This window comes from Mesoplodon densirostris, chromosome 8 (genome assembly GCF_025265405.1).
Source record: "Mesoplodon densirostris isolate mMesDen1 chromosome 8, mMesDen1 primary haplotype, whole genome shotgun sequence".
NCBI lineage: Eukaryota > Metazoa > Chordata > Mammalia > Artiodactyla > Ziphiidae > Mesoplodon > Mesoplodon densirostris.
Window position 1 is genome coordinate 111,235,355 of NC_082668.1, and position 17,960 is coordinate 111,253,314.

The 17,960-nt window shown below is 43.5% G+C and overlaps 1 long non-coding RNA gene across 1 annotated transcript in view; it reads left to right on the top strand.

The window, feature by feature from the left end:
• The window catches only part of LOC132495352 (uncharacterized), an 86,104-nt gene that overhangs the window by 36,866 nt on the left and 31,278 nt on the right, over nucleotides 1–17,960 (top strand). Inside the window, exon 3 of the long non-coding RNA XR_009533233.1 lies at nucleotides 3,118–3,182. This is a non-coding gene — a long non-coding RNA (uncharacterized LOC132495352). The remainder of the gene's footprint in view (nucleotides 1–3,117; nucleotides 3,183–17,960) is intronic.

The following is a 17,960-nucleotide window of genomic DNA, read 5'->3' on the forward strand; positions in this document are numbered from 1 at the left end:
CTCCTCTCTCCAGTCCACCAACTCTAGACTGCGTGTGTGGCAGACTGAATGGAAGATTTAGGGCATCTGGGGGTGTGTGTGTGATATCACAGGGCAACACAACATTCAATGGACTTAATCAGCCAGGATAGGCTGGGTTATGCTATGGTAACAAACGACTTCAAATATCAATGACTGAAATGAAGAAATAAAATTCTTTAAATGGGCATGTAAGATTTGTGTATTTCACTTTCTGTACATTTTGCCAAAAAAGAACTGCAAACAAATATTGGGCTCTACTTAGCAACATGCATGCTGAAGTGTTTAGGGGTGATATGTATTGATGTCTGCAACTTACTTTGAAATGCATCCAAAAAATAAACCATATTGATGAGTGGATAGAAGGATGAAAGGATGGATAGATATGTCCTTTATAACCTAACTTGGCATCTTATGCAGCACTGCTTTCATGCATTCTGTTTGTGGAAACTGTCACAAAGACTTGGTCAAGGTCAAGGGGAGGGAAATGGTGGGAGTGACAACATACTGGAAGAATATATGAAACTAGAGATATTGCTGTGGTCAATTTTAGAATATGCAGTCCACTGCAGCTGCATCTAATATTTTTCTTAATGGGAATGTGTATAGCAGCAGTGCTGAGGAAGCCTCCAACAGCTGAGGTGATGCTTGGCCATGGTGTAAGGAGTGATAGAATCTGACAGTCTGATTAGGTAGGCAGGACATATTTATTATTCCCAATTTGCATATGGGGAAACTGAGGCATAAGAGTTGACAAATATGCCCAAGGTCATGTGCTTTCATAAGGGAAATACTGGAAGTGGTTTCTAGTCTCCTGAACCTCAGCTCAGCTCCTGAGACAGCCAAGAGATTCTCACCCAGGCGTGAGGCATTTCCTCAACCTGATGCAAGAGACACAACAGAATCTCCAAGAGTGGAACCTGAGAGCTTTTATCTATCAAATGGAAAGACGCTTTTTAGAAAAGGTGAAAAATTCTTTATTAGATCTTAACTGCTGCAATTAACTGTAGAACGTTTTGTTGAGTTCTTTGATTCTAAAATCTATTCATTTAACCAAGAATCCTTAATATAAAATCCCAGATTCTGAAGATTTTAGGAAGTATACTTGAATTTAATGAGGGAAAGAAAAACCTTTACTTCTTAGAGTTAATTCCTTCAAGACTTAGAGGTGTGGGGCTTCCCTGGTGGCGCAGTGGTTGAGAATCTGCCTGCCAATGCAGGGGACATGGGTTCGAGCCCTGGTCTGGGAAGATCCCACATGCCGCGGAGCAGCTAGGCCCGTGAGCCACAACTACTGAGCCTGCGCGTCTGGAACCTGTGCTCCACAACAAGAGAGGCCGCAATAGTGAGAGGCCTGCGCACCGCGATGAAGAGTGGCCCCCGCTTGCCGCAACTAGAGAAAGCCCTCACACAGAAACAAAGACCCAATACAGTCATAAATAAATAAATAAATATTTTTAAAAAAGTTAGAGGTGAATTGATGAAATGAGTTAGTGACTTACTGCTTTCCTCTCACGTCCGACTTCTGTAAACCTTTAGCGATTATTGAATGAGAAGAGTACTCTCTTTCCTTAGAGATCTTCAGGTCAATAAATGTTTATTGATAACTTTCTATGTGCTGGAAACTGTGTTATATATTGGGGGAACACAATACACACACCGTACTATCTCCTCTGAAAAAGCTTACACGTAATTTATTTGAACACCAAACAAGAAGTGCTATGATATTTAGATATGTACGCACTGCTATACAGGTATTGAAATTAGTTTGGGAGGGAAGGGGCAGTCTTGCAGTAGAGGATGCTGGGCAGAGTCAAGAAGAAATTGTAGGAGTTCCCCAGGCATAGCTGGTGGGAAAAGAAGCAGAATACAACTTAATCTTTTGGAGCTTCATGCAATCCAAGATTAACTGGAATGGTAAGGATGATGAATAAAATGAATTTCCTCTCCTTCTGGTGTAGTAGATTCCATTTGTCCACATCAGTGGATTTTCTTAGCCAATGTAACCCTCCACCTTCATGGATTGGATAGGGAACTAATTTGTTTTCTCGTTTGCTTAAAATGAAGAAAAACATTATAAATACTTAAAATGAGTAGCATTTTTCAAAACCTCTTTGTTTGGTTTGTAGAGCTGAAATTTCCGTACTTGATCAATATTAACCTTTCAAGTTGGTTTGGGTTTTGGATGCATGGATTACTCAATCTTTAAGGACTAATGCTTTGGTTCCAGGGAGGGATTTGATTCCACTTTTAAATGTGTTTCTCTTTGTAGTCTCCTCCTAAACTGGAAGATGGGCTATGTCTTGCTTTAACAGTAACTTCTCAGTTTCCAACAAATTTGATCTGTAGCCACTAGGGAAAGCAGGATGAGGATCTTCAGACAGAAATTCCAGAGGCTTAGCTTCCGTTACAGGCTTTGCATCCCTCTCTCCTGGGATGCTTTCTGAGCTAATTCTCAGAGGTCTGGCCTATCTCAGGTTCTAAAATGTGCCTGGATCACCACCGCATGTCATGGCAAGGTTGATAAATAAAAAAAGCCAGTCACAACTATAATGCCCAACCAGAGAGGAATGTCTTCGTAACAGCCATGCTATTAAATGCACTGCTGTGGCTAAAGCGAATGAGGTAGTTCTGGGTCTTCTAACAGAGAAAGATCTCAAAGATGTACTGTTGTGTAAAAAAAGTGAGCTGCAGAGCAATCTATGACACCATTTAGGTGAGAGTTACTCCCATGAAACCATACTGTATGTTTCATGGGTCCACATATGTGGATGTAAATGCAAGGAGAAGCTCTGGAAGCAGAGATGCCAAAGGGTAGCAATGGTTGTCTTCAGAAGACAGGATTGGGGGTAATGGCCAAGTAGGAGTTGGAGCTTATTTGTTATAGTTGAGAGTTCTTGTTACTCAGGGAAGAGACCATACTCATGTATTACCCATGTGACTTTAAAAACTAAATAGAAGTCAGTTGGAAGTGACTGTTCTAGGCAACGATTGCCTTGGAGGGGGTTTAAATTAATTAAACAAGGAGGCCATTAGACAGATGTGGCTGTACTGCTGTAGTGCTGTCAGTGAGGAAGATGTTTTCCTCTGTCCCTCTAGGTCTTCTGGCTGGTCCAAGATTTAAACTGACATGAGGCAGATTAACAGGAGAAGATCAAACAAAGGTTAGTAACACGTATAGATGTTACAATGAGTAACTCGCCATAATGGCTGAAGCCCTCATCTTAAATACCATCTTCAGCTAAAGACAAAAGAGGATGCTGGGGGTAGGGGGTTGGGACTTCAAAGGGGAGGAAGGCAATTCACAAGGAGATGGAATAGCAAATGTTTGGTAGATAAAGTTCTGCTAGACTGGGCAGAGCCAATGGGACACACAGTGGACTCTAATCTCTAGACCCTGTTCCCCCCGCCTAACCTCGCCCATATTCCTTGCAGATCTCTCTGGTGATGGATGTATTCGGGAACAGGCTCTCTGTCAAAATTCTTTTCGGCAGTTAGAGGGGAGGTCAAAGTTTCTTCTGCAGTCTTTTGGGCCTTGATTGTTTTCAGCTTGAAATAACACACATGCATGCCAGAGACATTTTGGGGTGGCAAGTTTTGCTCCCCTTCAACATCAACCCAAAATCTGAGCTTGTAAATGCTTCAAGGTTATGAAATCAAAATGCTAAATGCTAAAGACAACCAGTCACAAACAGCCAACTAGGATTTAAGCTTTAGCCAATCAAATAATTTCCTTTCTTTGTTCTTGTACTTTCTCTATATAAATCTTTCCCCTGGCTCTTGTTGGAGGAGCTCTTTTAACCACTTCTGGTTTGGCACTGTCCAATTTGAATCAATTTTTGCTTAAACTCTTAAAACTTTTAGTAAGTCTTATTTTTTAATAGGGAAAAGGTTGAGACCCCTCTCAAATGCTGGTTCTACTGCTCATGGCTGTGTTAATTTAGCAAGTCACTTATCTCCCGAGACCAGTAACAACAAACTTGCAGGGCTGTTGTGAGAATTATGTTTGATAATTTATGAAAAACACCAGACTCTTTTTCTTTCTGCTCATGAATTTTGGATCCTGGCTTCATGGCCCCATCTTCAGTACTGGCCTTGGACTTTTCAGGGTTAGATACCCACTTGGAGTCTCCTGAGTTCTTTTGTTTTCAGTTCTGGAAGCCCATGCCTCTGGTTGAAGGTCCCCTGAAACTTCTGTCGAGAGAATCATTCTCCCAGTCCCCCTCCAGTCACATAGAATTCTACCTGCAGGGTCATTACCTCCCTGGGGTGGAGTAGGTAGCCTCACACATTGACATCCTTTATCATTTATATTCTCATCCATTAACATGAAGAGGGATGTTTTCAGGTCTCACATATTCTGGGGCATAATTCTCCTCTTCCAGTTGTTCTTTGTATGGCAAGTGGCATTTGTAAATCAGTGGCAGTTTTGCCTGAGAGCAAACAGCAAAAAGAGAGCCAACAGTGCCTGCAGATTTGTTGGGATCAGGTACAAAGAAGGCAGGCTTTTCTGGGGGCAAGTTGTCCACAGTGACTTCCAGTAAGAGGGGGGCTGCTACCTCTTGTGAGAGAGGAGACGCTCCCAAGTTAGAACACTCGACTGTCAGTGGGACAACACCACCTGCGTGCGACAAGAATAATTTAGTTTCCTCCTTTCTACCTATTTTGTTTTTTTACAAAATCATGTCCCTTTGGAACTTTCCAGGATGATGGGAAATGTGGATTTTTAACCCCTTTTGTTTTCCCTTACCCTGCTGCTCTCTGCTTGAGCTCCCACTTTCAACACTGCCAACGGAGCGATTTGGCTGCCGGCTTGTTGATTTACAGAATATGTTTGAGACCCAGGTTTCTTATTATCTTTATTTCTTGTTAATGATATGAAGAATGTGAATTTCCTGTTGTTGACTGAGATTAAGGCTTTTCTGTGGATGTCTTTAGAAAAATGAACACTCAGCCCAAGGAGGTGTCCACCCTGACTTCTAGAAGGGTTGGCTTCACCCACAAATGGTCCAACAGCTGTAGAACAGTAGGAATTTAGAAAATCTAACCCAGGAATCAGCACTTCTTCCTCATTCTCTTGCTCTATTGCCTGAAACTTCCACTGTTAATGAAACCGTGCACCTCAGATTGGGACTTGAACCTATGTACCAGGACTAGAACCCGGCCAAAACTTAGATTGAAACTTGAACCCACAGTCTTTTAACTGAGATCACACACCTGGTCTCAGGACTTAGTGAAGCTCAGGTTCTTGATGTCTCATTGCAGAAAGAATTCAGTGAAAGACAAAGTGGTAAGAAGTGGATTTATTTAGAGAGATACACATTTTATAGACAGAGTGTGGGCCATCTCAGAAGGCAAGAGGCCCTGAAATATGGGTGGTTAGTTTTTATGGGCTGGGTAATTTCATAGGCTAATGAGAAGGAGGATTATTCCAATTATTTGGGGAAGGAGCAGGGATTTCCAGGAATTGGGCTATGGCCCACTTTTTCGCCTTTTATAGTTAGCCTCAGAACTGTCATGGTGCTGGTGGGTGTGTAATTTAGCATGCTGATGTATCACAATGAGCCTATAATAAGGCTCAATGTCCACTGGAAGTCGAATCTTCCACCATCTTGGACCTAGCTGGTTCTGACCATTTTTTATCATGTCCTATGGCTGTGTCATTACTTTAAAGGTTATGCCCTGCCCCCTTCCATCCTGTTTCATTAAGAGTCTTACCCAGGGGTGATTCCAGTAAAATGCAAGATGTGTTCCTGAACAAAACTTGGGTCCACTCACCCACGCACAGCAAAGCCTATCTACTGACACCAGGCTGTGGTGAAGGAAAGTGAGTTTGCTGCAGGGCAGTACGCAAAAGGTCCAGGCAGCTAGTGCTCAAAAAGCCCAAAGTCCCCAATGGGTTTCAGCAAAGCATTTTAAATGCCAGGTGAGGGAGGAGGGTTGCAGGGTATGTGATCAGCTCGTGCACAATTCTCTGATGGGTTGATGGTGAGGAAACAGGGTAGTGTCACAGGGGTCAACATCATCAATCCTCAGGTGCCGGTAGGTCTGGGGGCTATGCGTTCATGGTCATCAAGTAGTTAATTTCTTTCATTCATTGGGGGTTTTAGCATCTGTAAAACAACTCATGAAATGTGTATCAGACACTATTATCTGGTACTTCAGAGAGGAGCTAAAGCAGAGGATATGGGGGTGGGGTCTGTTCTGGGAAGGCCTCAGAGAGTCCTGCTCGGTTACAGATGGTCTAGGAAGGGGAGTTGATCAAGTCAGAAATCTGCAAATGGTATTTGTGTAATTCTAGTTCCCAAAATGTTCCTTAAAAATAATGCCTGAGAGACATGGTATTAAATATCACCTGTCAGATATTAACAATATAAATCTGAACAGTAAATGTTTAAGATATTTTCAAGTAGAGTTGCTGACATTTATTTAAGTACATGTTTTCCACAATATACAGTTTTCAGGTAAACTCTTCCATTGTCTTGAAGGAGCAGTGTTCTCAGATAATATGTTCAGTGACACTTGTCAACAACCTGGTGGAATTGTTAGGGAACCGTTGACCAAAACCGCCTACCTCCCCAGCTCAGCCAGCCTGCTCTGGGACCATGGGTCATGCTCAGTCCTGACTGCCCTCCCCAACTTGGAAGCAGGCAACACAAAGCCCTAGGCAGATGGCTGAGAGTATCATCTTCTAAGACCTTTTGACTCTTCGATCCCAAGGATTTGCTGGGAGAAGTATGTGGACCTCAACTTATACTACATTCTACTGCAAGGGGAATAAGGTTTCAGCAACATTTTAGTAAAAAAAAAAAATTACTATTTCTGTACTGGAGAGCCTGTGGAAATAGAAGTAATGGTTCTAATGGGAAATCATAATGCACCTAGCACGCCGTATGGCAGGAGTCACACTCTCCCCCACCTAACTCCCACCATATTTTTAAATAATATCAAAAAGTAATAGCTCATTTACAAGAAAAGTATCTTGTGAGCAATTCTAGCTGCTTTAGCCTTTAGCATTTATAGCCTCCATAACAGAGTTAGATGAAGGATAAGGATGTTGGAAATAGAAATTGGATGAGCCAGTCTGCAGTGTCTACCGCAGTAGAGTCAGGATTTGAACCTGGGCTATCTGACTCCAAGGCCTATTCCCTTAGTCATGATTTCTACAGACTCTGCTTTATTTGGAAAAAAAAAGGTCAACCGATGAAACTTTAAAAGAGCTAAGTTATAAGAGTGAAGTTGAGAAATGAATGGACTATTCAAACTGGTTAATTGAGAAAACTTCTTAAGGAGGCAAATGGGGGTCTAGATGAGAAAAGGACTGAGCCATTTAGGAAAGAGAAAAGGAAGGAGTTGAGGTGGGGAAGGGGAGGAGAAGAAGAAGAGAGACAGAGAAGAAAGAGAAAAAGAGAGGAGAAAGAGGATGAGGGAGGGGAGAGAAGGAGGGAAGGAAGGAAGGGAGAAAGGAAGAAAGGGAGGGAGGAAGGAAACTTTGGGTTTAGTGTATAATTCTATTTGGAATTTATTCTATATAAGTAATATAAGGATCCAAGCTTGCCAGAAAACTCTGAAACAATTTAATAGTTGTCTGTGGCTTGAAGGGGAGTGGGTTTCACCACCCCAAAATATGCCAAAGATAATATTTGGCATGAGGATTAGTTTGAGCTTATCAAGGTCAATGTCTAGAGGAAACAAGGTTGTATCTGGAGAAAAAGGCAAAGTGTCGAGGCTGAAGAGCAAGATGAGAATGGAGAACAACAAGTCAGCACACCTGAGAATAAAAGCATAGAGTGGTCCGGGAAGCAGTGTATAAGTGGCGACTATGCATGGCACTCCAGTTCTAAAATGGCCCTCATGAGCTATGTTGAGTGTGAGCAATGCCCTGGTTCACAGGAGAGATGACGGAGCAGGCAAAGGCACTGATGTGATAACCCTGTTGCATTGAGATGGATTGTCACCATGGGGCATCCACCAAAAGATTTTCTCTATGGGTCTCCGTTTGTTGACAGCACAAATATATATTGTCTGCTCTCTTTGCCTATTTCCCTGGATTCCTTTTTCCAGCTCTGCAGAAGCTGGTATGATTAAATGTACCTTGGCTTCATCATGCACCCCCTCCAGGCATTTGAATGGTCTTCTTATCATCCCAGGCCATGGAGCATGGCTCCTTAACCCTCTGCCAAAGATCACTCAGTGAATGAAGCCAAATGCAGTTCTTTTAGAGCTGTTGTTGACTCAGTGTAGGAACCATTCTCTGAGCACAGTGTATGGAGTGTTTTCCTTATCACTGGGCCATGAAGGCAGCTTAAGTGGAAAGCTGGCATTTGAGGTTGGATGATTGGCTTCTGGTGTCTTTTCTCCCCATAAGGTAAGAACTTGGATACTTTTAAAGATTAAGAGAAGACGTGCTCCATTATTTTTCATATTCATACTGGAGGCCTGTGGTCTGCATTCTGCATACATGCATCTCAGACAGCCTGGTGCATAATTCAAATTTGGAAACAGGCACTGTGAAAGCCATACAGAATGCATGCATTCTGTAAGCAGGTAGAACGTTCAGCATCCTTATCCTCTTGTACTGGGTTTTATTTTGCATCCTGCTTTTTGCTGTTTGCTTTCAGAGCCTCCATGTACAGTTGTAAACTAGGCTTATAAGTTGTGCAGGTTGTGCACTGCAAAAAGGCTCCTTGTCTAAGGAGACTCCATTATGTTGTATACATTGTGGCTTTGTGTACTCACTACACAAAATCTGGAAGATGGCAATAAGTGTCTTGTTCTAAAAAACATGGAAAATATTCTGACAGATGGCAGTGATGTGTGATGTGTCTTGAGGAAGGGGTACTTTTTTCTTATTTGTACAAAGTCCCTAGATGAGTAAACTTTAGGAAACTTGAAAGACAGAGAGGTTTTCTCCCTTGCTTCAGTATATGAAGGTAGCCAGGTGTCTGTGTGGCCCTACCTAGGTATTATCTGGTGGTAGCTCATCGAAATGATGGGCAGAGAGTCTCTTAATGGGCAGTGAGGAGGCAGGCCTGGCTTGGCTCTCTTGTTCCACAGAAATGTGAATGGCTTTCCTATGACCAGGGAGAGATTGGGAGTGGTGGTGGTCTCCATGAGAAGTGGAGACCCAGGCCATGATTGTCCACAGTATCCTGGATGGAACGGTAGCTCCATAGAGCCAAGGTTGTGTGTCGGGGGGAAATGGATGTGCTTGGAAGTCATGGCAAAGGATCTCCGAGGTCCACCTTGGTACAGACCAGGGATATTCCACCTTCTAAACAGGTCTTGCCAACCTGAGCACTGAGCATCTTAGTAGTGTTAAAAAAACAAAATTCAACTGAGTAAATTTTAGGATCTAATTGGCTTTATTCAACAAGTCACAAGTCAGGCAGCATTCCATCTAGTAAATAGAAAAGGGGCTCTGAGGAACTGTACAAAATTAAGGCTTTTATAGAACCTAGAGGGAGAAGGAGGTTATTAGCTAAAAAAAGAAAGGACTGTTTCCAGCAAGGTTACCTCACTAGTGCTGATCAGGAACTGCAATTAAGTCTTAGTTTGCAGTACTGGGGGCAGTGGCCCCACCTTGGGCCTGTTGTTTCCTTCTCTCCCTCCTCCTCCCCCTTCCCTTCCCCCTCCCTCTCCCCTCCTCCTCCCCTCCCTCTCCCCTCCCCTCCCCCTCCCCTCCCTCCCCCTCCCCTCCCCTCCCCCTCCTCCTCCCTCTTCCCCTCTTTCTCCCCTTCCCTCTCCCTCCTCCTCCCCCTCCTCCTCCCTCTTCCCCTCTTTCTCCCCTTCCCTCTCCCTCCTCCTCCCCCTCCCCTCCCCTCCCCCCTGCTTCCCCCTCCCCTCCCCTCCCCCTCCCCCTCCCCCCTCCCCTTCCCCTCCCTCCCCCTCCCCCTCCCCTTCCCCTCTCCCTCCCCCTCCCCTCCCTCCCCCTCCTCCCCCCTCCCCTCCCTCCCCCCTCCTCCTCCCCCTCCCCTCCCCTCCCCTTCCCCTCCCCTCCCCCTCCCCCTCTGCTTCCCCTCCTCCCCTTCCCCTCCCCTTCCCCTTCTTCCTCTTCCTTTTCCCCTTCTCCTCCATCTCCTTCCTCTTCCTCTTCCCCTTCCCCTTTTTCTTCTTCTTCTTCATCTAATTCATCTTCTTCTTTTCCTCCTCTTCCTTCTTCCAGCAGCAACCAATAGGGATGTAACAACATGGAGAGAAATGTAAGCCATTTCTCCCTTCCTAGGACTTATGTATGAATTTACATGATATTAGGCACCTTACCAAATTAAATCTAAACCAAAAATAAAGCAATGTGATGTTACTTATACCCAAGTCCAGTGGAGCACATTTATATGCACTACACCTGAAAACAGATGGTGCATTTAGCTCAGAATCACAGTATTTCCAAAGCCAGTGCCAGTCACTGGAAGCAAGTGTAACTTTGGTAAAATCTGTCTTTAGCGTTCTGTTTCTTTCTTTATAAAACACCCTGTCTCATTTAGCTTCCTTCGCTTCTTCGTCCCAGGAACCCAGCCTGCCTCTGGTGCATGTCTGCTGCCCCAGGTCCCCCTTCTTGCAGGAAGCAACCCATACTCTCCTTCTTGCCTCAGTCCTGACCCTCTGTAAGCGAACGTGTCCTGTGACACATCCTTTCCAAACTTACCCTCCGGCAACAAATCAGGGGAGAGGCGTTAATGACTTTTGGTGAATTAATAGGTTACCCTGCTGTCAAAGACAAAAACAAACCAGAGACCCAGTTAGCAAAGGCCATTTATTCATAAGCTTACAGCAGCACTGTCACCTTCCTTTCAGCAGGGGTTTGAAGGGGCTGTATAGGTTTTATAGAACAAAAGGAGATGTCTTGAGACAGTCTCTGACTGGTGACCATTCAATTGGCGTGGCTTTCTGATCTGCCTTTAAGTATATTTTGGTAGCCTTTAAAGAGTTCACTATCCGTTTTTACATGACTGGGGAATTTTCCGGTTGGGCAGAATTAGAAGGGCTTTTCTGCCTTTCCAGGGCTATCTAAAGATATTTCTTAACTCTGCAGGGCAGAGTGGGATATCTGGGTGTTGGTTGGTGGGAATATGGAATAATATCCTCCGAACTGAGAAGGAACTTTGAGACCAAAAAGTGAAGGAGACAACTCCATAAAGTGTAATGATGATTTTCATTGCAGGTAACTTCCATACAGGCAGGACTGGGCGGAGGATGATTCAGAGGCATTCACAGCTTCACTCCACACCGCCCAAAGGGGTACTGGGGATTTAAAGGGTCCAAAGCTAGAAATAGAACCTGACTACCAAGGGAGAAACACATCTGTGCCAACAGGAACCAGGGTTTTTTTCTTCCCCAGGGGTCTCATTACCATTATTCCTCAAGGACCATTAACCATCTGCATCTGTAGAAGGCATTCTTCCAGTTCTCATATCAGGGGAAAGCAAGGGTAAAAGTTGATTGGGAACTTATCTGGCTTGGGTGCATTCCTTGTGAGTAGGCTAAAGCCCAGTCATGCAGAAAGGGGAGGGAGCAGGACTGCGGGCCTAAGATGGAGCTGACAGAATAGAGTCAGTGTGGTTCAGCCACACACTGGGCCTGACAGAGACCAGGCAGGGCTTCCTTCCTTTGTGTGAGAATGTGTTTTTCTTTCTTCTCAAGAAATAGTTTCTCACTCCTGGGATTCTATCCTTTCCTTCTGTCGTATTTCAACAGCAGCAACAACAGCAATAATCATGAAAGGAAAAAAAATCTACGGAGTGCTTACTAAGTACAGATACTATGAGGTAAATGTAATGATTCCCATTTTAATGAAGGAGAAACTGGGTCTCAGAGGGGTTGAGTGAACTGACCAAGGCTCTTCAGCTAGTCAGTGTCAGAACTGAGACTGAAGCCTGTTTGGCTCTGAATACCAAGATCTTTCAACTGTACCATCTCCTCCTTGGGTAAAGCCAACCAGGAGAATGATGGCAGCAATTGGGGGTACTGTTCTGGATAAAGAGCTCCACTAACATCTTCTAGGTCAAACCTTCTCTTTGGGCCAAACTATAGCAGCCTGCACATAGCTCTGGCTTTGATGTACAAAGTGTCTGTTCTGAAGTTTCGCATTCTTCAATTTCAGCTGTGGTTGCATTAGCGAAAATGCCCAAAGTTTGTTTAGGAAGAGGTGGAGGTAGCTAGAGGGCTCTAGGGTCTGGAAGGGACAAGTAGACTGTGGCAACCCAATTGTTACTAAGTGAATTTGCTACTGGGATCTGCCACCAAAACCTTACATCTTGAGATAGAGGGTAGAAAAAAAAGGAAGCTTTTCTTAAACTTTCAAAAGGAAAAAAAATAGCAGTAGAGAAGAGTACCAAGCCTTAGACATTTTCTCCATTACTACACAGTTGAGTTCATTTCTTCTTGAATTTTCAGCTCAGTCACATGACTACACACAGTCCTTTTATGGACCTATTTGACATTAATGGGAGATGATAGGTTACTATGTTGAAACAGCCTCCATGGAGTGGAGAGAAGTGATAGCAACCATCCAAAGGAAGATAATGTTCTTTTTAAGTGTGTACCTGATGGGACTTGATTGTACCGTACATGCTGTAAAAATTTCTCCTTCTGCCATTCTTGCATCCCTGGGCACCTGACACCCTTGGATCTCAGGTGTGAAAGCTTTACTGAAAGCTCCCTTCTTCACACCCCCTAGTGTGCATACTTGGCACGGGGTGGGGGCAGACACTGGAGGATACTTTCAGGAATTCTTTGGCTTTTCATCCACCACCAGGATGATCCATCTGCAAATGGGGTATGCCATTAGTACTTAAAAAACACCCACGGAAACTGGTTTTAGTTACAGGTTGGTAAGGGGCACCTCTGGGTGCAAAAGGGAAGTGGAATCAGATGTTCAGTCAGGTGAGGGGTAGAAGAGTTAGAAGTTCCTGCCACCCCACCCAGATGCCTAATGAATGCAGATGGGAGACAGGAGACCAATAAACAGATGTCTCTGTTGTTTGTGAATTTTATTGTAGAGGAGAAAAAGGTTACCATGTAAATTAGAGCAGAAAGCCAATACAAATTACTCATTACTTTTTAACTGCCACCAACCAATTAATGTTCTTTTCTCATACTTAAAAACTTGTACTTCCCTTCCCCAGGGCTTTTGAGTCATACTAGGAAGGTGCAAAATATATTCATTCTCAAAGGATGATGACTCTCAAACTCTTGGGCATGAGCCGTCATCTTAAAGATACTTCAAGGTGTACAGAACTAGGGACCCCCATGTTTCTTAGCCCAGTTGTGCAAAGCAATGCAGGAAGGAGGGCTCATGGTTACATTAACAACTATCTGGTGGTTCCTAACCTAGAAAGCTGGGATCTGCTCACTCCTAAAACTACTCAGAGTAGTTTTGTATTAGCCAGATGTCTGCTGAGGTCTCCTGACCACTGAGATTCAAATGAAGTTGGCTCTGATCTTGTTCCAAATTCAGTAGGAAGTCAGTCATTCCCAGTCTCTTGAGCGATTCTGGGAGAGGGTGGCTTACATTTCTACTGGTTTTCTCTGGCTTCAAGCCTCTGTTTCCCAGAGTAATTCAGTTCACAGAACATGTTTCTGTCCTGCTCACAGTGTCATGTTCCAAAATTCATCATCTGAGCTGCAGAACTTGGCCTCTTTCCTTGCTTTACAACGCTGTGCCCCAAAGCCCAAGGCCTTGAAGTGGTAATTGACTTCAGTGAAGATTTGGGAAAATAGAACTGATACTACAAAAAGCCAAACAACCTAAAATTGGACAATATTCTTTAAAACCCCTTCACCATTTTCACCAACCCGAGCTCCAGCTTCACAACGTGTTCCTTGGCGTTTCTCACTCGTTTTTTTGCTCCCTTCCTTTATCCTATTTATTTCTCTTCCCTCCTCAACTCCTGTCCTCTTCCCACTAAGGAATAACAACAGGAAAAAGTCCCAAAGTGCTTAGCTCAGCCCCGGGTCTCTTTGCACATCCAAGGGTTCACAAAAGTGGTTTGCAGCTCAGTGGACCATGAACAATGGCCTCAGACTTTCTCCTTCCCCACCGGTGTCTGCTGAAAGGGAAAAAGAGTAGGAGAGAGATTTTAGGACTCACAGATATGGTTAATGACACTCCCCCAGCTCCCTCCTTAGAAGGCAGAAGCCTTGCAGTCCATTCGGTTTTGGTCATTTTCCCCTGTTGATTTGATGCATTCCTTCACTACATCACAAGTCTTCCCTAGTGGAGCTAAGCAGACTCCTTATATGCTAGGATGTGTCTTTTACGGGAGGTCTCCAAGTATCATTCCTGGACCAAGAGTACCATCTGGGAACTTGTTAGAGATGCAAAGTCTCAGGCTCCATCCTAGACCTAGAATCAGAGATTCTAGGGGTGGGCCCAGCAGTCTGTGGGTTCCCATGTGCCCCAGATGATTCTGATTTACACTCAAATTTGAGAACCACTGAGCTAACAGATGGGCTTAAGAGACATCCGGGCAGAGCACGCTGTCCACAAATGCCAACAAATCAGTAACTAACTAAAGTACATGCGAAACACTACATTCTTCCTATAGGGTTGATAATTGTAAGGAGGCTGAGGGCCTTGTGGGTTGTACCAAGTGAGGACAAGGAGGAGCATTAATGGAAGTTAACATTTACTGGGAACTTACTATGTGCTGGGCACTGTTCTGTTATATGATAACTCATTTATGTCTCACAATAATCCTGTGATGTAGGTATTATTATCTCCATCTAACAGATGAGGAAAGTGAAGCACAGAGGAGTTAAATAACTTGCTCAGAGACACACAGCCAGGAAGGGACAGAGACCATGCAAGGAGTTTGTGGCTCCAGTCTTCACCTCTCACCACTTTGCCATATGCCTTCTTTTCCACCAGCCTTTCTTGAAAGGGTACTTTGACGTCCTGCTTCCACTGGTAATGGAAGAAATGGATTCAAAAGAATATTAGCTACTCTGCTTGGAAAGAAAGCAAGCCAAGAAACTAGAGTCATTTCTATGGCTCTCTTCTTATTTGTAAATAGGAAAACAAACAAAAAACAAAAAACATTGGGAGGCAATATACTAAAGGGAAATCTGAACTTTGAAATTAGATGGCCCTGGGCTCAAAGCACTGCTCACTGTAGGCTGAGTCTCTGGGGAAGTTACTGTCCTTATCTGTAAGATGGGTATAATAATTTACATCTCAGGGTTGTTGTGAGAATTAAAAAGCCCACATATGTTAAGATCCGGGATGAGCAATCCAAGAATGTGCATCCCTAGCCTGCCCCTTCCTTTCTTCTGCATAGAATGATTTCCATAGAAAAGTAGAATTTAGGAATAGGTCATAATTTTGTGGGGGATTCCTAGATACAAACAAATAAAAGCAGAATTACTAATTCTATACATTTTTTTTCAGATTTTATTCTTCTTTTGCAAGGTATTTCAGAGCATTTGATTACTAGTACACCTAGAAGGGTGCCGAGTGAGATACCTTTTGATTAGGTGAGCAGAGGTAAAAACCACTGGTCTTGAGCATGGGTTACCAGGAAGCAGAGGGGGCTACTTCCCTGTATCCTGGGTCTGTGGGTTACTGTTTATCTCCTCAGTCAGTATATGGACTTGCTCTTGGTAGCAGCTGGATCCTGGATAAAACCTTCACCAGCAGACCAAATATTGCCTGCTCCTCGGGAGCCCCCTCACTGGCCTACTTAGAACCTGCACCTTCTAAACATCTCAAGCCCTCTCAGCAGCAAAGAGCAGGAGCAAGTATTCTTGAGACAAAATGTGTGAGGGTGATAAATTCACCATACAATACTTTTTCTCTTCAGTAATCTCACTTCCAAATCCCTCCTGACCTTAAAATGATTAAGATGATAAAAAAGCTTTGTCATTTCATTGACCTACCATTGGCCCTCATAAAAAAGTCATCATGAACTTCAAATGTTAGTGTATGGTTACTAATATGATTTTAACTTTTCATATTTTTACTTTCTCTCATAATTATGTTCCCTCAAATAATTTTTTTCTCAATGACTATCCGGTGTACATTACAGGCAATTTCCAAAGTTTTAAAGAAATGTTCTGCTGGCCTGAGAGATTTTTATACTATTATAGGGAAAGTGTGTGGTTATTGTGTTCAGCATAAATGCCCCTTTTTGAGGCAAGTGTGCCCTGATTCTCCATTCTCAGCCCATATGCTTCTAGGAAATGAGTCTACTTCAGGCTTCAGGGTGGATCACATGATCCAAGTTAGACAGTCAGTGCATTCTATCTTCCTGGCTGTGGTTTGGCTCAGGAATAGGCCTAAGACCCAAATCAGGACTATTGGCATCAAAAAGGCCCTATTCAGGGATTGTGGGTATAGTATTATGGGAGACAGAGTCTTTCTCTCACTTCCTCTGTACTTCACATTATATCATTGGGAATATAAGATGATGGGCTCAATCCTGAGGAACTTGAGGATGATGTCATCAAAGAGAAGAGTTGAGAGTTGGTTCCTGATGACATTGTTTGGTGTCTTAGTCTGCTCGGGATGCTTCATCAAACTACCATGTACTAGGTGGCTTAAACAACTCTAGGGATGGGGAGTCCAAGCTCAAGGCACTGGCAGATGTCTGTTGAGGACTTGCTTCATGGCTTGTAGGTGGTCTTCTTGTTGTGTCCTCACATGGCAGGAGGAAGCACACTCTCTTGTGACAGAAATCCTGTTTATGGGGGCTCCACCCTCATAACCTCATCTAATCCTAATTACCTCCAAAAGACCCCACCTCCTAATACTATCACACTGGTACACAAAAGGATACTGAAAACCTGGCAGAAGAATATAGTCCAGACCAGAATTATTCCTTTAGCCACATTGTTAGATATTTGACAACTATTTATTACTGAGTGATTACTGTGTCCCAGAATAATTACTAGTTTCTTGGTAAGATTGAAATGGAGATGGATATCAGAACCATTTCTTTGTGGTCCTTAGATATCTTTGTTCATAGTAAATTATATTTGTTTTCACTATAGAGTGTTGGTCCAGCTGGTCAACAAATTATTTTGTAGTCTTTGTAATATTATTTATAAATGAAAATCTCTAGGCATTACACATGGCTATAACCAGGTGCGTTGATTAGGTGGTCTTCACCTGATTTTTCATAGTCATGACGTCTAAAGTGCAGATAAACAAGCTTCCTATAGGAGTCTATCTTTTTAAAAATTTTTTATTTATTTTTTCCCCTTATTTTTAAATGTTTATTTATTTATTTATTTTCTTATTAGTCATCCATTTTATTTTATTTTTTTTTTCTGGTACGTGGGCCTCTCACTGTTGTGGCCTCTCCCGTTGCGGAGCATAGGCTCCGGACGCACAGGCTCAGTGGCCATGGCTCACGGGCCTAGCCGCTCCGCGGTATGTGGGATCCTCCCGGACCGGGGCACAAACCCGTGTCCCCTGCATCGGCAGGCGGACTCTCAACCACTGCGCCACCAGGGAAGCCCTAGTCATCCATTTTATACACATCAGTGTATACATGTCAATCCCAATCTCCCAATTCATCACACTACCACCACCACCCCCCACCGCTTTCCCACCTTGGTGTCCATACGTTTGTTCTCTACATTTGTGTCTCAATTTCTGCTCTGCAAACCAGTTCAACTGTACGATTTTCTGGGCTCCCCATATATGCGTTAATAGATGATATTTGTTTTTCTCTTTCTGACTTACTTCACTCTGTATGACAGTCTCTAGATGCATCCATGTCTCTACAAATGACCCAATTTCATTCCTTTTTATGGCTGAGTAATATTCCACTGCATATATGTACCACATCTTCTTTACTCATTCATCTGTCGACGGGCATTTAGGTTTCTTCCATGACCTGGCTAGTGTAAACAGGGATGAAATGAATATTGGGGTGCATGTGTCTTTTTTTTTTTTTTTTTGCGGTACATGGGCCTCTCACTGTTGTGGCCTCTCCCGT